Source organism: Amblyomma mixtum, chromosome 6, assembly GCF_055824585.1.
Source record: "Amblyomma mixtum isolate Tamu chromosome 6, ASM5582458v1, whole genome shotgun sequence".
Lineage (NCBI taxonomy): Eukaryota > Metazoa > Arthropoda > Arachnida > Ixodida > Ixodidae > Amblyomma > Amblyomma mixtum.
This window is the reverse complement of record NC_143017.1, coordinates 31876636-31899984: the sequence shown is the minus strand read 5'-3', so window position 1 is coordinate 31899984 and position 23349 is coordinate 31876636. Positions and strand designations below refer to the sequence as shown.

Here is a 23349-nt window from a genome sequence, read left to right as displayed (position 1 = left end):
GTACCCCTCCTGGCGCAGTGGTGTAGCGGTCAAGCGATGCGCCACTGCCCTGCGATGGCAGGTGCTGCCACCGGTTGAGTTTCTGAGATGTAATTTGTTCTTTCCGAGCAAACCTCGCTTGGCAGCTTCATTTATTTTGTATAAAGGATGCTGCTCCTGCTCTCATACTTTGTTTTTTTGCACACTCTTCTATTTTTTTTTGTCATTAGCCCTTTTGTATACCTGTAATTGGAACCATCTTGCTTGTACGCTTTGCATTCTTCCACCATTCATATGTGTATTATTTTGGCATGCAGTAGAAAGCATTTGTCCTCAATAATCGCTTTGCCTGGATCTATAACTAGCCTTTGGCTAAGGATCCAGACAGTGATGTTATGTACTGTGCTGAAGAAATGATAATAATAAAGAATTGAATTTAATTTAACTGCAACCTGCCACGGTGGGCAGTTTGCTCACAATCCGATGGGCAGGGCTTCACCTAGGGCTTCACTCTGCGCGACATGTCCCCTCTAAAGCTCATGCATTAAAACGTGCGACATGAATTTGTACTGGGGAGTGGCCTAGACAAGAATGAACTACCTCTAATGCGAATTCTTTAATTAACAACACCGATTCTTGGCCCCGTGTCAAAAACACACGCCTCTCTTTCTGGCTCGGCTGGGAGTGATTAATGAGAGAAAGTTTGCAAGAGAAAAGGCGGGAAAATTTATCACAAGAGGCAGGAAAAATTTGTAACAAGTAAGAATGGCTGACTACTGTTTTGTACTAAAACAGCACGCGAAGTACCATTCGAGTTCAGGGTACTCGGACTTTGATGATTTTTTCGAAGCCCACCGGCGCAATAAACTAAAGACGAAGACAGAAGAGTGAGCAGACAGGACTACGCTTGTCCGTCTGCTAATTGTCTTTTGTTTCCATACTTTGTTTGTTGCACCGGTGGGCCTCGAAGAAGCCTAAGCCTTTCCAGTGAAGCAAATCTCCTGACTCCTTAGGTTAATAAAATCACAGCGTCGCATCCCTGCAAATGTTCAGCGATGGGCCCGAAGTACTTGTTAAGAGAATTCTGTGGAAAAATTGAATTTAGTCTGTATCAGAAGATTTCGGTGTTGTGATGAGAGAGAGGCTACTTTATCTGAAAACGTAACTTACGGGCTGGAAGAGCTCAAAAAATTAAATACGGCATTTCGCTACCACCAGCCGTTTTCACAAGCAAGCTGCGATGACGTCAGGGCACTCTCGCACGCGGATAAACGAGGCTCGGCTATACCGGCGTTCACTATTTAACTGTGATCGCAGAGCCCTCGGAACTGACTTCTCGAATCTGAACTGAGTGGCGGGAAAACTTTGAAGTCTACTTTTCTCAGCAAGAAATGTGTCTTCTTTGATTACATAGCCAGAAAGAGCTTTCCAATCAATTTTTTTGTGAGAGCAGAAATTCGTTGCAGTCATATCCAGTTTCGTCTTAATATTAGTGGCACTTGGTAAGTTCCATCATTACAAAACGGAAGCAAGTTATTTGATTTCATTTCCACATTTCGATGGTCGCGAAATGCAAAATGGTCCTTGCGCTGTGCGATATCTTTGCACGGTAAAGAACCCCGGGTGGTGTGAATTATTCCGGATTATACTTAGCCATGCAGCAGTGACACGTAGTTGAATATAGCTTCTAGCATACGAGGAAGTACTATCGGATTTGTGAGCAAAAGTGAAAGACTTCCCTTCCTCGTGTTCCAAACTTTGCGCGCTACCTGGTGAAGCAGTTCTGGTGTCGAGGGTAGTCCAGGGCGCCGGTCTCGACATCAGGAGTACTTCCTCGGGTAGCGTGCCCTTGCAGAACGGAAAGGTTCGGAACAAGAGGGGTGGCGAGGGCGGGGGGGACGGTCTCTACTTTTGCTCACTACAGTACATGGTGTGGACCTGTGGGCCAGATGAATATAGGTCAGCTGAATTAGCTTACTGTGACGGTGAGGAAGTTATATCTAGAGTCGATATTTTTCCTTGGAAGCTCTTTTTTTCGAGCATGCGAAAAAAAGAGAGACATACGGAGTCATTTAAACACACAAAGCGCATGAAGCGCTCCGCATACCGTCACCTGGCTGACCAGGGCGAGCTGGCATTCCAGCTCCGTCGATGACATCCAGGCATTATACGGACATGCGATAAGTTTCAAGACCATGTGAAAAACTTTGAGAGATAGCAAGAGAATGCGATAAGGCCGAAGTAATCCGCCGAGGATTGCGATGGGGTTGGTAATGCTTTAAAGGGGCCCATGATAGAGAGTGGGCAGGCAGATAGTTTCTGGACACATGCAAAGTGAACAAGGGAGAGGAAAGCAGCAGTTTTATTGCTAACGTTTCAACAAAACCCCACGTTCGCTATCTCTCCGCACTACGTGCCCCCGGATTCCTTTCTGGTGAGCTGGCCTGTTTCTTTAGCTCAGTTTTGCAGGCCAACCGGTCCATCACATCTAGCAGCTATCCTGCCCGGAGAAGATTTCCAAGTTCACACTCCGAACCCTAAAACCCTTGCCACATCACACTCTCCTCCCTCAACACCGGACCTATATCCTCGGAGTGAAGACCATATACTATAAACCCCGCCTGTGATGAACAGTTTGCCCAAACGAAGACAAGTCCCCTCGCCGAAACGTTGGCAAGCACCTTCAGGCTCACCCCTCCTTCGTACAAAAGTTAGCGCAAAACACAAGACACTCACAAGAAAGGTGGACAGGACAACGCGCTTGTCCTGCGCGTTGTCCTGTTCACCTTTCTTGTGAGTGTCTTGTGTTTTGCGCTAACTTTTGTACGAAGGATAATGCACCGACTAGCCGAGCAACAAGTGTTACTTGAGTAACTCACCCCTTACTTGTTCACTTCGTGTGTTTTTAAAGGTGGCCAGTTGGTTATCCATATAGTAGTGCGCTATTTTCGGGAGTGGACTATGGCGGAGAGAAACACTCACATATGACTGTGCTCTGTTTTTGCGCGTCGTTTGTGGCCGAATTTTCCGCCATCTCTAGCCCTGTTCCAAAATTAACGCATTCCTGCTTTACGATGGAGTTGATTTGCCTCCATGTCCACGGCCGTCATGTCCTCTTGTACAAGTCAAAACCGATCGCCGGATGTAGAAGCCTGGATTTCTGGACCGCACCACCAAACGTTACTGGACTGCCTTCGAGAGTCCAATGTGTATCTATATTTGTAGATAATACTTTATGCCAGCAGGCACACTCTCCCAATAAAAAAGGAAGTATGACTGTGTCAAGAAGTTGCCCAACTTGAATTTGCTCGAACTGCAGTTACGTCACAATTCAACTGCGGATCAGTATGACATCAGTTACTGAGCACTGAATAAAACACTGAGGCAGATGAAACGCCGTATGAGCACAGCACCGTTCTTCGTCAAAGCTACTTTTTATATCTCAGATGGAGTTCATTACCGAGCATCCGCTATTGCATGGTTTTCAGAAAGCGGTGTAGGAATAAAACGTCCACTGAAGATGGGCCCCCGAAAAAAGGTCCCCGGAGAAAATGTCCTCTGAGGAAGCGCCCTCTAGGAAACATGTCCCCAAGTGAAAAGTTACGCAAAGAATAAGATCTTCCGGAACCCACTTGACAAAAAATTGCTCTCTATATTGGACTCTTCCTTGAATCTGAGAATACGTGTAAGGATCAAGTGTTTTGCAGTACCTGACGCACCATGGTCATGCAGTCTCAATTGCGAAAATAAATAGCACATCGTTTAAATCAATGCTTGGAAAAGTATCCAAATTTTATCGCTGTGCATACTGTTACACCCCGTCTGATAACCCGTACACTTACCTTGCAATCTCTGCTGCAAGCGCGCAGCTGCTTTCTGCAAGCGCAGTGCGTAGGCGCTGAGCTACCACCTCCTAAATATTGCATCGGGCTCATGTGATAGCTCGATGGTAGTGCACAGGCCATGCGCAGTGCTTGGGCCATGCTATATGATTCACCTGTAAATACAACGTCCAATAATTAAACGTATTCAACTTGTATCTACTCTGTGTCTCAGGATGTCCTTCTCATGTACTGTTGTTCCGAGCCTTGAGCAATAAACCACTGCCACAGTTGCGTTGGTTTGGCCATACCGTTGGGTTCACGGGTCAGGGATTCGTTCCACCACTTAAATCCGCCTCATGGGGTAAGAACCCACTACTGGTATCTCCCACATGCAAGGCCGATGCTGAAATCCCTGCGGATTACGAGGCGTTTGATTGCACCCGTTTAGGGACATTTTTTACTACTTTGGATTGGGGACACTTTTGCCGGATACTTTTTTTCGGGGACATTTTTTCTCGGGACATTTTTTTCCGGAACCCTTCAGAAAGCTAGTACGAGAGGGACATGCAGAAAGATAGCGACCAGTCGCATATCTGTTGCGGAAAATGGTAGGACGACATTATTCATCGCATGTACAGCCAGTGACGGCAGTTATCTAAGCATGCTGGATTCTCAGGTATTGCGCAGCCTTGTGAACCGAAAAGCCGAGTGTTGATTCCTTTTCCAGGGAACTGGCTAGGTCACCAATGCACTGATGAGTGACCCTTACGTAGAAAATACCTCACGGCACTTAGCATTTATTTGTACTCGTGCTTTAACACCATTGTTTCCACTGGGGTTATGAATGTATAGCATCTTGGACACACAGTTAAGGCCGCTTGTTAACAGACTGATTACACCATCAGCAGAACGTTAAAAGAATGGCATGGAAGACTCCATCAGTGCGTTACAATAGGATTTAGGGATGGCATTCAAAAAGGATTTAGAATCCAGCAGATCATTCTAGCGGTGTATTTAGATCCCGTATTATCCCAGTCCTTCGTGACCTCATATACTGTTGTGCATGATCCTGGCTGATATTAAACAATTGAAATTAGTGTCACTGAAATTTGTACACACCATGTCCAACATTTTTAAACACAAATTTTAAATATTGAAAAGTTGTAAGGTACTGTTATTGAAATATTGAAGGTAATGGTTCATTCTCCTGATGCGTAGCAAAGCCTTTCTTTTAAAGTTTTTCCGTCACTCGCACTGAGTGGTTAAGTCTTGCACAGAATACCAACGGGGACTTCTTTTGACGATTGTAAGAACATCAGTAGCCAAAAAAGCTCAAGCCTCTTGACGGGAGATCGGCGGATATATTGATTGTTATAGTGAAATGTTACAATATACGAAAAAAAAATTGCGTTCATAAACACTTTTGCCGTCCAAAAATGCCTTTGTCTACAACTGTTGGGTGTGTCAGCGGTCACAAACACACCAATGCTATTTAAGGGAAAAGGAATGCGTACGCTCACGGCACGCTTGGATCCGTTAGTCGCATTTAGATTACACTTGCCCACTGTAGGCAATCCACTCAACAGGTGACGACGCATTTTTGCTATTTAGACAATTACCTTTGTTCTGCTGTTTCTCTTCTCGATGTCAAAACGTTTTTGCAGTTTGAATGTTTGCTTTTGTTCATCTGTTTCTGTAGTAAAACTTGGTTAAACTCTCTTTTATTTTATAATATAGGCCAGCTGTGCGTGTTGCTACTTTCCTCTAAGCTTTCCTTCATGAATGCAAGTGAAATTGGACCCTATTCAGGTGAAAATCCGAAACAAAATAGTAGAATACGGAGCGACAATCTAAAAAGAAATGGAGATATGCTGTCGACCAAGCAGACGACGGACAAACAATGGCACAGCCATAAAGAAAGTAAAAACGAGAAAAAAAAGAGAGAAAAGGGGGTGGGCGAGAGAGAGAGAGGGAGAGGAAAACATTTTATTGATCTCTTCAATTTCGGGGGTGGTTCTTTGAAGTCCGTGAGTACAAGGGCGGTTGCTGCCCGTCAGGCCCTCTTCAGGTCGAGGGGCCCGAGCTGACCAGTACCGCCTTCCTCTGCTCGAGGCTACTCCTTTTTTCCTCCATATCCGAGTTTTACTTTGCAACATGCGCAGAGTGTGCAGAGGTTCGAGGCCTAGCCGCATTGCGGGCATAACCTATCGAATCTTTCTGTCCAAAGTGTACGAGAGAGAGAGAGAAAGGAATTTTAATGAGGGAAAGGTGGAGAGGTCGGCCGGTGGTAACATGGCCCTGGCCTGCTACTCCACACAGGGGAAAGGGAAGAGGAGGAGAAGGAAAATGCAAATGAAGGCTGATAATGGCATAATACAATGAGTTTCACGGGGGTGGTGTCTACACACACACGCACGCACGCACGCACGCACTGGCTGGCACTCGCATCGCGGTTAGTAGGCGCACATAAAACTCATAAAACTGGTGTCTCAAAGTGTACGGTACCTTGCTAAGCAGGGGTAGGTGCCGGCCCGTAGGCCCCTCCGAGCTACTGTCTGTGCCCTGTTGAGTGTTCTGTCGAGCGGCGGTAGTTTTCTTCCTTGAAATGAAAGGAAAATAAATCGGTTAGCGTATTCCAAAACGCCAAACCAAGACTGTGGGCTACGAGAGACTCCGCATTGCTAAGGTCAGGATTAATGTCGGTGTCCTGCGGTTCTTTAACGCTCCCAGAAATCTCAGTGCTCGGGGTTTCGCAATTTGCCTCCTCCATTAAAAGGCTGCAGCTGTGTTCAAGATTCATAGAAGATAATTAAAAAAAAAAGAAAGAAACGACAGAGGAATAACAAAAAAAAAAGTCAGTAGTAAAGGAAGAATGCAGAAGGAAAAATGGTAGAAGAATGAACGAATTAATGAGTAAACCTTTATATGCAGAAGGGCTGGTTGGGCCCTAATAGTTTCTGCTGACTTCTTGGCAATATTTTGTCATGGTGAGCAGCGCCTCCTACTCACCCAGGGAGAAGCTGGCTAACTTCCACCTCCCACTGCTCCAGGGCCGCATCAGGGGGCTTAAGGTGGTTGCGTTTGCGTGGACTGGAAACAAAGAAAAACTGACTGAAACGAAGAAACAAAGTACGCAAGAGAGAAGGTGAGAGAGAAAGGATACAAGAGAGCGAACGAAAGGGAGAAAAATGGGCGGAAAGAACGACGGAATAAGAGGAAACAATGAAAAGGAAGGACGAATGACATGTAGAAAGAGAATGAGAAAGAAAAAAGGGATCCAGTAAGCCGGCACCACGTGACCGAGCACAATTGGTCGCAGCCGCAGCTTTGCGCAGGTCGCCCCCAGTTTCTGGGATGCCAGGCGGTGGGGGGCAGTCGTAATTGGCTCATTAGCGGGCCCAGTGTTGTGCGAGCAGCCGGGCTGCACGCCGTGACGGAGTGGCCGCCCCGTAAAGAAGGGAGCCACGCCGCGGTTCCCGGTGTCGACACGCGGCGGCCCCCAAAAGGGACGCCTCTGGCCTTCGACACTGAGCACCGGTGACGGCAACGAACGCATCCGCGCACCACGTACTACGTCGGCACGCTGCTCGCTAGCTTCGCTGCGCGCGCGGGAACGACACACCTGAGCAGGAGCCGTCCTTACCTTTTGTAACTTAGTCGTGGAATGTACCGTACAGTGGGGTACAGTATGTGGGGTCTAAAAGGGCCTGCGTACAATCGGTGTTGGCCTATAGGCACCCTGCGCATCTAACTCCAGCGCGACGCGCGCGCCACTGGCGGCGGTGCGCGCGTCGCTGTCAGGAAGGCGGGGGCGGCCTGACAGCTCCCACTGTGTTGCGCGCGCTGTCGCGAAGCGGTTGTGCGCCTCCTTCCCGAGCACAAAATGGCACATAACAACAGCAGGACACATTGCTGTGTTGTAGGATACAATAATACATATATAAATTCGCCTCTGACAAGGTTTTATGATTTTCCAACGCGACATTGGGAGACGGCCCACCCTTCGCGACGGGCAACAAGCGCGCGCAGTTTCTGGTCAAACAATGGTCAAACCCATGCGGGAGACGCTTTCTTGACTCATGCATTACCTTCTAGACAGGTTTTTGACTCATGGCAAATTCAGCACTCTCGGAGGAATGCTAATGGCTCTTTGGGAACCCTTCCCTCTTCTTGCACCTACGATTTCCGGTCATTGACTTGGCTGTCAACAATATGTGGGCTTAAAAAGCCACTGCGAAACTCGCCCGCAGTCACACCTTAGGAAGGAGCCCGAATTTTGCGCTGCAAAGAACCGTTTACCTTAGTTCCAGCTATGCGCAGAATCCTTGCTCCCTTCCACTGCGCCTTGTCGTCCAGCGTCTTTTTCGACAGTAAAAGCACGTTTTCAGGGGCAAAGGCAACATGCTCCTGATAAATCTCTGCCTCCACGTCTGAACGACTGGGTGATAATTTAGTACAATAATCATATATCCTAATGTTGAAGAGTCAGGGCACTTGTACTAAATGCGCAGAAATTAAACACAACTGGCAATGAAATCCCGCTTTTTGAGCACTAGCGTTCTGCATGAATACTGCATGAAATAGCCGGGATACTCCTTTTTTGCAGAATCCCAGTCAAAAGGTTTTATGTTTTCCGCAGGAGTTTCAGTGCGCACAGGCCCTTCGCCGCACCTTGCATTCTCTTCTGCTTTGGACATCTCATATCACCAAAATACTGACGCACATGTTGTAGCGATAATGGCCTGGCAGTTGCCGAAGAAAGAGAAAATATGAGTGGCAGATTATTCAATGGGCACATCATTTCAAGGCGTAGTTTGAACAGAGTATTTTACATCGAACAGCGAAGGTGCGGCAAACGAGAATGTTATGAAGTCAGGTTTGCGCCGTTCGCTCAGAAACTGGAGTTTTCTAATTACCTTCAATGTTATGCCGCCTGGCCGACTTTGAAAGTGCAGGGTAAGCCTTTCTAAATGCAGGAACACCCCAGGCTTGCGGGTGGCTCGTTTTGGAGAGCGTTTCACACCGCTCCAAAAACACGGTAACGGCAGTAGCGTGTTTACATTTGCCTGCCTTGCAACTGCAGCTCGCGGCTACGAGCTGTCTATTGGAAGATAGCTACATAAAAAAAAATGAGTGAGAGTGCAGCGCTGACAGGCATTAGATAGAAATATTTCTTGGCGTTAATTTGATCGTTTTCGGTTGCGCAGTGATGCTTGACTGCGCAATGCACCGGACTGCTACTTCGCCCCCGTCGCACGACACCATCTCTTTCACATTGTGTACATGGCCTGCTTCAAAAAGCTTCGTTCCTTTCCTGACGTTCGCTCCTCGAAAGAATTTTTCAGCCTCATGAATGAATAGGTGGAAATCCCGCCTCTACGAACAGCGGCAGCCGCTAGCAGACGCCATCCCTACGAGGTCGCGGGGCGAGCCTTCCTGACAGGGACGAGGAACTGGCCGCGCGGGGGAGCTGAACGCAGCCTCTACGGTGGCGGTGCCTGGCGGGTGCAGGGTGCCTATATCGAGTGATTACTGCGTTCTAATGACAAACAGGATATCCAACCAAAAACGGAGCTTTTATAACAGCAGGCACCACCGCAGCGGACATTTTCACAAGCCAAGCAACCTCATGACGTTATTAGACGCTATCTCATAGCAAGTGCAAATCACAGCCAAGTACTAATGTTATTTAATGTCAAAACGAAGTCTAAACGATAAAATTCGGCATGGCTGCGCATGCATTCTCAGTGATCCTGCAACTATGGATCGCGACCGATGAAGTCGTCATAAATATAGGACGTCAGAACGACAGCAAGCGTTTTCGGTGAAAGCGCCCAAAATTTTGGCTAATTTTTAATTTTTTTGAATTCTTACGATGCTGGGCACGCATAAGGAACAGGGAATCTGTGAGTGTTTGCTATAAACCTTGTTTTTTGCTAGGAGTGACGCCAGAGGAGCAGTAAATGCTATCCAGCTGAATCCAGCAGGCGCGGTCTGACTGAACCGGGCACCGTATAGTATACTATAATTGTCTACTGCTCCTAGGCGCCCCGAGGGCAGCTTTTGTAAAGTCAACCGGAGCCGTGAACGTGTTTTCACTTGTCGCGATACTCAACCGTCTCCCAAATAGACGGACACTGGAGTGCACTGCCCTCAGTCCGGGGAGGATAGGCACGCTTGACGCCCGTGCAATTTTTGTTCCTAGTAGAAATCGCTTGCTTGGCTCCTTGTGGCTATACTGATACAAAAAACTGCATTTATTGCTCAGGACACCAAATTTAAAACTGCGGCACTTTTTTTTTCACGCCCCTAGCTTCAAACTCCTGACATCCGGACCGAAATGGACTCCGTGATCGCCACGGGGAAGTTAATGGTGGTGCACCCTAGCGTCGGAGATCTACATTATACTGTCTTGACATCACCGCGGTTTACTTGGGAAAATGGCTGGTAGGGGTGAAATTTGTATTTCATTTGTCGGCCTCTTCTAGCTCAGGCCAGCTTCAGTTTGTTCTTAGTGGACGAGACAAACGATTCGGGAAATGTGGTGTGGTAAAAAAAAATAAAGTAGAGAAGCAGATGATAAGTTCGCATATTAGATGGGGACGACAGTAAGGAGGATATCGAGAAGAGGCAAAGTAAAAAAAAAAAAGGAAGACAGAGAGGGCGTGCGGACAGCAAGAATTTGCTCAAGACGTCGAAAACAAGTTTGCTTTTCAGCGGTTTGTCCGCTAACAAAAAACAAATTTCTGGTAATAGTTGGTTAAACTTCACTTCTTGGTCATCTTGACTGCGGATGAAACTAAAGTACTAAAGTACTTCACTAAAGTAGACTGTTGCCTTCGAGGGTGGTCCTCTTAATTCAAAAGCACAGCGCTGTCTGGGATCTTCCGCTGTTGGCAAAACATCTGAAGCTGGTGGCCAGCAAAGGTGGTGGCGCAAGGCTCTTGTGGAGTGGCAGATGGGCGGTTGCAGGAAGTGCTCGCGCATTCCCAGACCATGTAGAAGGTCGGGGAGCCTGCGCAAAATTGGCAGTGGTTTAGCTCTGGTTGAACCTGGAGGATTGCGAAAGCAACGAGGAGAGAGAGAGAGAGAGAGAGAGGCGATGGCGAGCGCGCGACAGCGGCGGCGGCCCCGGCACGCTAGCTATGCGCCGCTACTGCGCATGCGCCACTGGCGAGCGCGGCGGCGGCACCTCTGAGTCACCCGCGCAGCGACGGCGGCGGCGCGCCAGCTGTGCGCCGTGTGACGTCACTGCTCCTGGCGCATGCGCAGTATGGCCTTTCCTCGGCACCGCGAAAGGGCTCGGCGACTAGCGTAGTGTAGCTTTCGCAACAAAAGCCACAGGTTGGAGGTGTGTAGGTATGGTGTAAGCTTTTGGACGAAGCGAAGGTGTCTGTCTGCAGCTGCAGTTACAGGACGGCGAACCACAAGGGCGAGCTACAAGATTACAAGAGATTACAAGTCTACAAGTCACGTGAAAACAGTGCACGTCAAGCGTCGATGCTGTCGAGAATTAAGCCACGAAATAGTGAGAAAATCAAAAGAAGCACCACTTGAAGACATTAAAATCAGAAATATTTTTTTGTGGAATTAAAAACAAATTTTGCTACAGTTTCTAGGTCTCATAGCTTTCTTACGTTTTCAGTGACAAGTTCCTCTCCATGACTTATGATGGATGACTTCATCGTATAGTATATGCACAATCACACGTGGCTCGGCACTGAAGACAGAATGAGGCCAATTAAGTGTGATGGCGGCGCAGGTCATGATTTATGAGCCACAAGGTCATATATCACGACCATGAGTTTATGATCATAAACTGTTGCTCGTTTAACCGTGAGCGCTTTGCGTGCTGCTCTCATTCGCTGAAGACGCACTGAATAGAGGCTCGACAGTGAAAGGACCTAAAGTCTTGTTTTGCAGGCCGCGCACATGCTCAGAGTTTTCTGCCACGTAAAGTTCGCTGCAATGAGCGCCTTTTGTGCTGATAGCTCCCACAAAGCTGCGACTGTTGGATACAGAGCTTAGCTTGCATTAGCGGAGTTCGTTACAAGCAGGTTTTTTTAAACTGTTGCTTACGATGACAAAAAAAAAAGAACAGAAGAGATTGAGCGCAAGTTGCACAGGCTGACGCAAAACTGATTCTTATAACAACTACGGAATTCTGAAGAGCGAAATTAGCTCTCAAATTAAACAATTCGTCCATAAGTAATGAAAGAATATTACCCAGCAACGGGGAGGAGGTCGGGGGAGCCGCAGTACTTCAGAGAAGGTAAGAAGGGTATGTATTTCGAGTCGGCTAGAGGATATAACGGAGGAGGCTTTTGCTCATGCGCGGATTGCAGTGCAACGCGCATTAAAGTGTAAAAAAAAAATTCAGGGGGCACTTTGACTGTCTAAAGTGGGTAGAGGCGGAAGCGTTTTCCGCACCACCTTCGCTCTTTCTGTGGCACTGGTGGCGTCACATATAATTACTAAGTGATGGCAAATCACTAAGGAATTGATAATTACTGATTAATGCCTGAATACTAATTAACTGCTAATTAATGACGCTCAAGCTTCGCCTTTAGGAGTGGAACGCGACAGCGCGTTGTAGCGCTGCCAGGGAGTCCACGGAACGCCACCACCCGTTCGGCGCGATGCCTTGCCCTTTGAACGCAACGCTTTTTGAGGAAAGGAAATGGCGCAGTAATTCTCTGTCATCTCGGTGGACACCTGAACCGCACCGTAGAGGAAGGGAGGAAGTGGGAGTGAAAGAATATAGATAAAGAAGAGCCGTAATGAAGAAAATGAAAATTGTATTTGAGGAAAGGAAATTACGCAGTAACTGTCTCACATATCTCGGTGGACACCCGTCAAAATTCAGGGGGGCACTTTTTTGACCTAAAGTGTGGTCACTGATGTGTGGTTAAGATGTTAAGCTTCGCCCCTGAGTGTGGAATGCGACAGCGTCTTGCAACGCTGCCAAGGAGTCCATAGAACGCCATCGCCCATTCGGTTCTGCGCCTCGCTCGTCGGTAATTTGGTTTTTGAGGGAAGGAAATGTATCTGTCTCTCATTTGTCGGTGGACACCTAAACCTCGCCGGAAGGGAAGGGAGAAGAATGGCAGTGAGCGAAGACACCGTATTCACTAGACGCCCCTTTGTTCACTCCAAACCATCGAGCTAGCATGGCGGAGCGGATAGCATGCTCGTCTCTCACGCCGAAGACCTGGGTTCGATTCCTGAGGTCGACCAATTTCTTAATCGGTTTTATTTATATATATGGCCTGACTAGTAAAGCTAATTAGGTAATTAAGCAATTAACTAAGCTCAGTCCCACTTGGAGCATCACTATACGATCCCTTCAATTGGTTGCATGGTTACTAGCCAAAGTGCAATTGGCCCCGTTTGAAATTCGCGCACTGTGACGTCACGACCGTTTCCACCAATTGAAAAGCGTGACATTTTCTGTCGACAACTGCTGCTTACAATGATGAGACATTGAAGGCTTCCGCCTTAATATAATTATTATGAAACTAACGGTTTTGACGACAGAAATCGAAGGGCAGCGAGTGCAGGAAGTCACAAGTGCGATAATGAAATTTTCGATCTAATGGATGGAAGAAAATGGGTTGAAAAGAAGAAAATGAAAATGAAGAATAGAGACAGGGAATTTTTCCAGAAACCCAGTCCAGGAGAAGAAAGGCTGCAAACACACGAGAAAGTGAAAGAGCTCAACGATAAAACGAAAAAAAAAATGGAGGAGGCTGAAAATGGAGCCCGAGATTACTCCGCATGACGACTGGAGACCATTTCTTTTTGGACATACCGGCTGTGTCGTAACAACAACGTCATTACTGTAACCGGAGCTCTTTCTCTCGCATGGCGATAATATATCTCGTCACAGCGGAGTAATTTCCGCTGGGAAGTTCCGAAATTATCTCGTTGAAGCAAGCGTCTTGACGGCAGTCAAAGGTCCCACATTTTTAGCGTCTGATGGATTACATGTCAAGAATTTCCGTCGTTGCGACGAAATAATCCACTGTCTTTCTCGGCTGAAAAGCGTACAAGGGAGTAAATAGTAGTAAGTGGGAAAAATGCTTGATGAGGGATATTCAGATGCGAATACTGGGCGCTGTGTGATGTGTTGGAATGTATTGCATACACTGTGTGACCGCCTTACTTGGTCTGCGTTGTGCCCAGGCGCAAAATTAAATGGGCCATAACTTCCCCCTTTGGTATAAGCGGGGACACAGCCACGCTCTCTCAACAAATTGACACCGCGATCCTGACGCGTTCTGTCTTTTTTTCCTCAAGGACCGAATGCACGACCCAGCCATCGGCACGCCGCGATCGAGTCGTGAGCCGACAGCGTGCCGACTACACCCGTGGAACCCGACCTGCGGGGTTGCCCTCGAGCACCGGCAGTGCACATTTGGTGTCCGGCGGGTGCTGTAAGCTGCACGCATATAGCCGGCCAGCCTCAAATCGTGTGCAGCTTCTCCAATCGGCGCCCGTCATCTGCGCCGACTGATTGCCGATTCCCGCTCGTGTGCTGTACACGCTTGAGTCTTCGACACACGCGTGCGCATGCCCGCACGTACTCGGTGTCAGTGCGTTCGAGTACGCGCGTGTCGGTAGAGTAGACGCAGACTTCTGGCTGGGGGGAGAGGGGTATCGTGACGGCGGCACCGCGCAGAGTGCACCACCGTTGGCGGCTGCCCATATATACCCGCACCGCGGGCGCCATACGTCACTGCCAGCAGCGGCCGGTCAGCGTCCCGTGGGCGCATAATGATGAAGCACGCGTACTGCACGTAGTACGGGGAGGGAGCCTCCGCCAAGTGGGCCGCTGGCACGGATGCGGCCGCCATGGCACTGAGTGACAAGGAAGAGCCGCCGCAGACAATGGGGCGCCGCTGTGTTGACTGACAGACGACCTGGCGTGGCGCATGCGCTGACGAGGCTGCTGGCGCTGCAGCCACGTCTTTCTCTTGCGCGGAAACCTGGCTCGGGGGTCGGGGAGTTGCGTGCAGTGAGGGGGCCCTGAATAACAGTGCGAGGTGGATACGAGGAAAAACAGCGCAGGTGAAACGGTATCCCGGCTTGAGAACTGATACGACGCGGGCTGCGCGGTGGAAAACCGAAGGTCCACGTGTTAGACTGCTGTGGAGGTTTTATAGTGGTTACGGTTTAGTTGCCCGTAGCAGGGGCGGATGGGTGACTCTAGCCGGGAGCTGTATGTGTGAGGTGACTCTAGCCGGGAGCTGTATGTGTGAGGGGGGGAGGCTAGCTCCACAATGTATTTCCGGGACTTGCTCATACAAAAAATGGTCTTTTTCATGGATTTCCCACAGATAACTTCTTGCTCGGAGAAACGAACCCCCCCCCCCCCCCCCCCCCCCCCCCCCCCGTCTAAATTCACATCTGGTACTTTGTCGGCGTAACATGTCATCACAGCAAACTTAGCGGTGTAAGTAACAGTGGACCAACAGACGACGAGGAGGGGGGGGGGGATCTTTCTACAGCATATGATTCTTCCCGTCGTGTTCGATAATCGGCCATAGAATATACCGTTTCTGCTAGCAAGCTACTAGCAAGGAGCCGTACGCCGAGGCATATACGATTGGGTCTGGGAGCATTTGTTTATTTGATTCTTCACAGGCCTCATGTTGAGACATTACCTGTGGGAGGGGCCGTTACAGGACAAATATAATAAAAATCACGATTAAATGTTGCCGATGAGCTGCTTGAATGCTAGGGGGTCGATGACGGTGGCAACTTCTGTGGACAGGCCATTCCAGTCCAGTGTTGTGCGCAGGAAAAATGACTGCTGAAAAGTCGCAGTATGCGCTTGTCGCATCACTGTTCCTGGCGTCAGGAATGCCAAGAAAATTGGTAGGACCTTTGGCTGTTCTACTATGTATGTGCTTTAGCTCTATTTTCCTTCCCCAGTTCCCGAATTTAAGGTGACGAGCAATAAACGTATCAATCGATTTCAGCTGTTGAGCTGACACTAGCCTGTGTTATAGAAGTGATGTTAATTTTGGTCATCGATGTGCCTGTTTTCTTTGCTTTTATTAAGAAATTTATTATGCTGGATGTAGCCAAAAAATAGCTTCGTAACTACTTTTATTTAGCACGCAGCTTCGCGGTGTCTCGTCGTTCACCCATGTTTAAAATGCGGAGCGCGGAGTAGAAAACGAAAACTCGTGGCATGAATAACACGTGGAAAACACCTGTACCTTGGCTTTTATTAATTCTGACGCAGTGCAAGAATTAATTAATAAAGCACTTTAATACACCTCAGGAAAGAATTTATAAATTTTTCAAAACGGTGCAGGGAAAAAGTATCCAAAATAGAAATTATTTGGTCAAAGTAAGGGAACTTTTGGTGGAAGCATCACTGATGTCCGAGGTCTGCTTTCTGTTCGTGCTGAGCATTGAAGGTGGGACACCTCTGGACCAAGTTTATTCGATGGTGTTACGAAATGGCTGAGGTACAGAGAAGGGCAGAGTCCAAGGAAATATACGTAATCAGTAACAAAACGGCGATACTTCATGGCCAGTACTTCCATGGAAGTCCTGAAATCATTTTGAAAGATAAGCGAGAGATTGTTGTGAGTTTAGGATGACTGACACAACTGAGAAGGTCATTAGGAGAACAACTGTATTTAGCATAAGGTAACAGTAGTCAATAGAGAGATCTCTATGGTACTTTTGAACAACCATAATAAGAAAAGATGTGGAGGGCTTCTGTCAGAAGCTGTCAGGTTATAAACTGCAGCCTGCCAATACCACTGTGCATGAAAGTATATTGTGGCATGCTTTGTGTCGACGACGAAACGGAGGAGATCGGAGGGTAGATGAAGAAGAAGCTGGTCGGCCTGGTCGGGTTGAGCTCAATGCCCCATCACTAAACCTCTTAAATAGACGTCCCAGACGTGCTCAGTGCCAGCTGAGTACGTAACTATATGTTATTTGTATCCGGCAAGCACGCCCCTTGAGGCTTAAACTTGGACTTGGGGTCTAACGAGAAGCCTTGAACTTCAAACTTAGGACAGAACTCTGAGGTATGGAAAGAAAAATCATAGGAGTACCGTTAAGGCACATAAAGATAGCAGAGGGGATCAGAGAGTGCACACGAGTTAAGGATACCCTAGAGGAGCTCATGAAGAGGAATTTGTGTCAGGCAAGGTAGAGGGCTGCTAAGGTATGAGCCACGAGGATCACAATGTGTGCCTCGAGGGAAGAAATACGTTGTGGGGTATGGTAGAGGGCCTAGTTAAGATATTACATTAGGGATTCCACGGGAGCTGGTGCAGGATTACAGTAACTGCAGATGAACGGGAAAACATTTCGTCCAACAGTGGACATAGTCGGACTTATCATCATGATGGTGATGAAGGTTTGAAATTCTTAACAAGGTGAAATAAGGAAGGTGATGCGCCCTTTTGCTTCTTCATCTGCGGCTAATATGACGAAATGAAAAGCGAAAAAAAGTGCTTCATCAGCATAGTCCGAGCCAGCGACCCTGCATTTGGTTCTTGCTCTGCTTTATTTATTTATTTATTTATTTATTTGAAATACCTTACAGGCCCATTGGGCATTGTGTAAGGGGGGCGAAAAAAAAAATAATACAGTGCATTAAAACCAGAGGAAACAAAAGGGAACATATGACCATGATAAAAAAGAAATAAATCTATACAGTGCATTAATAACCTAAGGAAACAAAAGAGAAACATACAGTCATGATAAACAATATATCAACAAATTAGTGGAGAAGAAGAAACAACGCGGAAATAATAACAGGAAAAGATAAAAAGAATACGCGACACAAAATAAATCACTACAATAAAGTATAATGTGCTCACCGAACGCGGGAACAAAATAGCGCGATTAAGGCAAACACGGAAACAAGGCAGGCAAACATAAGTAAGAAAACATCCGAATGGCACGAGTGTAGCAGCAAAGACTTGAACGTAGGTGTGCTAAGTGACGGTTTCAGTGAAATATGTGATGAGTTGAGAATGGAAAGATTCTAGATTAGACGCGGTAGCGATGTTGTCTGGCAGATCATTCCATAATCTGATGGCTCGTGATAGTGCAGATGAATTGAAAGCCAATGTGTCACCATATATTCTTGCAAAACTAAACTGATTATATAATCTTTTCGACGTGCGGGATGAGACATCGAGTTGAAATGAAGTAGTTCTATTGAAGTGCGCATATTTGTGAAATAGTGTTAGGAGAGCGATGTCACGGCGCGTGCTTAATGATTGTAGAGAAAGATCTGTTTTAATCTGAGTGACGCTTGAACGGTGGTTATAGTTTCGGGAAATGAATCGTGCTGCCCTGTTTTGGATAGATTCTAACGCGATGATCATGTTCCTATGATAGGGAGACCAAATGGGAGAAGCAAATTCAAGTTGTGGACGAACAAAAGTGAGGTATGCTAGTTTTCGAATATTAGATGGTGAATTTCGGAGATTACGGCGTAGGTATCCTAATGACTTTGAGGCGACGGCACATATGGATGAGATATGGTATGACCATGAAAGATCTGAAGAAAGGTTAACGCCAAGGTATTTGTAATGTGATACGTGAGAGAGTAAATCATTTTGAATACGGTATGTATAGCTAGATTTGTTATTTTTACGGGTGAAAGAGATGACTTTGCACTTTGATACATTAAGAGTCATTAACCATGAGTTGCACCAGTCGTTAATAGTAAGAAGGTCTGATTGGAGCGCCAGGTGGTCATTAGTATATCTAATAGGGCGGTATATAATGCAATCATCCGCGAAAATTCGCATACTGGAAGTTATGTTATTAGGTAAATCATTTATATAAATAAGGAATAATACGGGACCAAGCACACTGCCCTGCGGTACACCGGAGTTAACTGGGGAAAGGTTAGAGGACAGATTATTAACAAATACAAACTGTTGGCGATGCGAGAGGAAGTTACGAAGCCATGTTAAAGTTAGCGAGTCTAGACGGAGTGATGATAATTTCGAAATCATGCGGCAGTGAGCTACGCGGTCAAACGCTTTGGCAAAATCAAGGAATATACAGTCAGTTTGAAGGTTATCGTTCATATTAAAATGCAAATCAGTAGTTAGTTCGAATAACTGTGTTTCGCAGGAGTGACCCTTTCTAAACCCGTGTTGATTAGTGTAAAAAAAGTTATTCTGCTCAAGATGACTGAAGACATGCGATGAAATTATATGTTCCAGCATTTTGCAGCAGATGCACGTGAGAGATATAGGACGGTAATTTTCAGCTGAGTTTTTGTTTCCAGATTTAAAAATTGGCACTATTTTAGCTATCTTCCAGTCTGAGGGTAGTATTCCTGTAGTTAATGATTGCTGAAAAATATGAAATAAAATTTTGCTTGCCACTGGAACTGTATTTTTTAAAATTTTTGAATTAATTCCGTCAACACCAGCCGAAGTAGATACCTTCAGAGAATTTATGAGACACGTGATGCCTTCTTCACTTATCTGAATAGGTGCCATGTAGCGGTAATTAAGATCTGGAACTTCCGGAAGGGTAGAATGATCTTCAGAAGAGAACACAGATGAAAAGAAGGTGTTAAATATTGAGGGGCACTCGTTGTCTGGGATGGGGGTGTTGTTACTTTGTAGAGAGATGGAACTATCATCACGCTCAGGGCATACTTGTTTCCAAAACTTTTTGGGGTTAGTTTTCAAAAGGGCTGGAAGATCATGAGAAAAATATTTGTCTTTTGCAGCAGATAAGGCGGAGCAATAGAGTTTTAGTGCGTCACTGTACTTATTCCACGCAGAAATGGTACAGGAACGCTTAGCATTCCGGTATAGCCGCTTTTTCTTGTTCCTTAGTTGTTTAAGCCTTCTAGTAAACCAGGGATTAGATTTATCTTTAGTTATTTTGATCACAGGAACAAACCGGTTGATCAAATATGAAATCTTATCTCTAAAAAGTATCCAGTTTTCCTCAACGCATCGGTTGTTAATTGAAGGTAGAAATGTGTGATAAAAGAAGGTTTCTAGTTCTGTGTTGATAGCTGTGAAATTAGCCTTATTATAATCATGAATCTTTTTTGTCACATAGCCCATAAACTGAACCGGGATGTCAATACTTAGCTGAAGTAAATGATGATCGCTGAATCCCTTTAAATGAGTTACTGATCCTATCGTTTCCGGTGCTGTAGTCAGTATCAGATCTAGTATGTTAGTGTCGCGTGTAGGTTGGTTTACAACCTGGAACAGGTTGAAATCAAGCGTCAGGTTACAAAATTCTGTGGAAATATGACAGGATGATGATAGTTGAGCCCAGTTGATTAAAGGAAAATTAATATCTCCGATGAGATAGATGCTATGAGCAGGACATAACTCTGTTGCTTTAGTAATACTGATACGCAATTAATTAATGAAAGAATGACTAGAATCTGGCGGGCGGTAACAAGCGCCTATCAGAATCCTAGTGGAAGATAGCAGGCAGGCGGCCCAGACAATTTCCAGATGTGAATCGGTGTTAATTACGTATGATGTTAATGTTTTCTTTATGCCTAAAAGGACGCCACCGCCTCTTTTTTCAATGCGATTATGCCTGTATATGTTGTATGAATGTGCACCACGAATGATTTCGTTGTTTGTAATGTTAGGATTCAACCAAGTTTCTGTAAGAATGATGATGTGCGATTCACTATCGTCTAGGAAAGAAGAAAGCAGATCGCGTTTTGGCACTAGGCTTCGGATGTTGGCATATGACAAAGATAGTGATTTACTGTTACGTGCACTCGAATCGTGAGTATCATTCGGGCATTTACTATTGTTTAGCTATCTGTTGGATGGCACAACGCTGTCTGTAGTGGTGTTATATATGTACGTCTTGGGTCCCATGTGCAGCTTGTCAAAAGATAGTTTGAAAGGCTTGTTCAACGCCTTGGCAAATTCATAAAGCTTCTTCCTTGCCTGTCTACTTGTGAGCGAGAAATCTTCGCCGATGGAAAACGAAGTTCCCTTCAGTTTACGTGCACATGAAAGAATGTGCACTTTATCTTTGAAAAACATCATTTTTGCTATAATTGGCCTCCGCTTATCATCGTTATATTTCCCTAGTCTGTGAACGCGTTCGAACTGTGCACCGGTTGTTTCGATTCCTAGTTTATCTGAACAAAACTGAATTATTTTTTGTTCAGAAGCAGCCCAATCCTCTTCAGGATCGTCTTCCAATCCAAAGAAAAGGAGGTTGCATCGTCGCAAGACGATAAGATGAAGGATCCGTAAACGCAACACTGCGGCATATCTGTTCTTTTTCCACCCTCAGATAACCGAACCCCTCACAGCTCTTGACTCACTGCTCGCCACGACAAGCTGTTACTTTTGCTGGGAAGCTCACAATCAAGCGAGAAAATTTCGTATTTCGCGCGGAAACCGTTCAAGTCATGACGAAGTCCAGTCGCGCGTGAATACACACACCTGTGACTGCCGCGTGTGATGAGACCACTGAAGCCCCTTTTCACGCCTCTTTGAGGATTTTGCGGAAGTTTATTATTCGCTTGACACTACTCTAACATTTTTGTTTCAAATCAATAATTACTGTCTTCTCACGCTCTCTGTATTTTAGTTACTTAGGAATAACAATACGGATCCAGTAATAGCAAAGAACTTGCTTGTGTTAAAATCGTCATCACCCGTAGTGAAAAAACCTACGAGTAGCCGTGGATGGTTAACGTACACTGTTTTATTAACGAAACTTCGTTTTCAGCGGTACCTAACCATAGCAGAACCGCAGTTGCCACGCAGGACGGACGCGCGAAGTCGGATATTACTGTCTCCCACTTTCAATTCGCCCACAAAGCTCAAACAAGCATACTAAACTCTAATGACGATGGTGATGCTGAAAAAACTAAGTACGAAGCGTTTTGTTCTCACAGCAATAAAGACATTAAAGTTGATTTTTTTGCGTCGTCGCAGTGGCTCAGTGGATCCGGCGCTCGGCTGCTGACCCGAAAGACGCGGGTTCGATCCCGGCCGCGGCGGCCGAATTTCGATGAAGGCGAAATTCTAGAGGCCCGTGTGCTGTGCGATATCCATGCACGTTAAAGAACCCCAGGTGGTCGAAATTATCCGGGGCCCTTCACTACGGCGTCCCTCATAGCCGGAGTTGCTTTGGGACATTAAACCAAACCAAACCAAACCAAACCAAACCAAACCAGTTCATTTTTTGATTTATTGGTGGAAGTGAATACTACCTTCTTTGGACAAGAATGCGGCGAGCCCTTTGGTGAACTAAGTGAATGCAACGTCCTTCACCATTCTTGCTGGGAACTCTTGATGACGCTCGGGCCGAGGCGGCAGCGCTGCCAGCGCTGCTCGCAAGTACTCCTTGCGATGTGCGCGGGCGGGCGGGAGGGGGTCCTCATCGTGCGGGGAGTAGCCCGGCATGGTCGGTGGTTGTTCCCTGACGGGGCCGACCTCGGCGCCCGCTGACCCTCGTCGCTGGTCTCGTCACGCGGGGACCCGCTTGCGCCATCCGCGGTGGGAAACGCCTGTCAGGAGACGAGCGCAGCTACGCGGAGGCTGACGTCAGCGCCAGTGCGGAAACCGTCCAGACGAACGCATGCGAAGTGGCGGCGGCCCGCTTTTTTTTTTTGCTCGGGAACTTTGTTTCTTATTTGTTTTGTTTTGTTTCGTTAGCCGAGAGCATCAGTGACGCCCGCGAGAGGTGCACTGTAGCGGTGCGCTGGCGACGGCAGTTTCGAGTTTATTTTCCGCGTTTGGAAGAAATGGGGAACCGGAAAAAAAAATGGCGAACATACACTGACGGCACTCGGACTCCATTACAAGGCAAAACAGTGAATAGCAATACAAGGCTGATGGAAGTTCAAAAGCAAAAACAATAATTGAGGCATAGTGAGAGCATGGACAATAGGTTTATGCTCTGCACATTGTATATGTGCAACAGCTTGCCCTTTACAAAAAAAAGCCAATGCAACAAGCTACAAAACCTACCAGTACGAAACACACGTAGTTCAACCTCAGTAAAACACTCTCCGGGGCATGTTGGTTCATAGCTGACAAGAATTGAAGCGCAAAAAGACGGCACAAAGTAGGAGGAAAAAGCGACAGGACAAGCGCTAACTTGCAAACCTGCAACTTGCAAGTTAGCGCATGCCCTGTCGTTTTTTTCTCCTACTTTGTGTCGTCTTTTTGCGCTTGAATTCTTGTAGTTCAACCTTTTTGAACATACGGCAAGAGCTACAAAACATGCACAATATTAAGCGCGAACGAAAAATTCGCTACATCTGCTCATATAAAAGAAAAAGAGCGGTTATCATGAACGTTTTTTACTTTTGTTTTAAAAAAGGTGATTACAACATTACAACACTAATAAAATGTTTGCCATCACGCAATCGATTTAAATTTTACTAGCTTTTCCCCACACAAGGAAGTAATAATTTAGTTCAGCTAAAATTATGAATCGTAGTGCGTAGCAGAAGTTCAAACAGCAAAAAGAATGAAACATTGATTCTACGCCCCCGCTTCACTATATGCGCGAAATCACTTCATTT

The 23349-nt window shown here is 46.4% G+C and overlaps 1 long non-coding RNA gene and 1 pseudogene across 1 annotated transcript in view; both read right to left on the bottom strand.

Moving 5' to 3' along the window:
- Positions 1-6288: 6288 nt before the first annotated feature.
- The window catches only part of LOC149338727 (uncharacterized), a 197780-nt gene continuing 180719 nt past the window's right edge, over positions 6289-23349 (bottom strand). The window contains exons 3-4 of the long non-coding RNA XR_016283751.1: positions 6813-6893; positions 6289-6402 (exon numbers count right to left, since the gene is read on the bottom strand). This is a non-coding gene — a long non-coding RNA (uncharacterized LOC149338727). The remainder of the gene's footprint in view (positions 6403-6812; positions 6894-23349) is intronic.
- On the bottom strand, positions 8043-22222 carry LOC149338729 (uncharacterized; annotated as a pseudogene).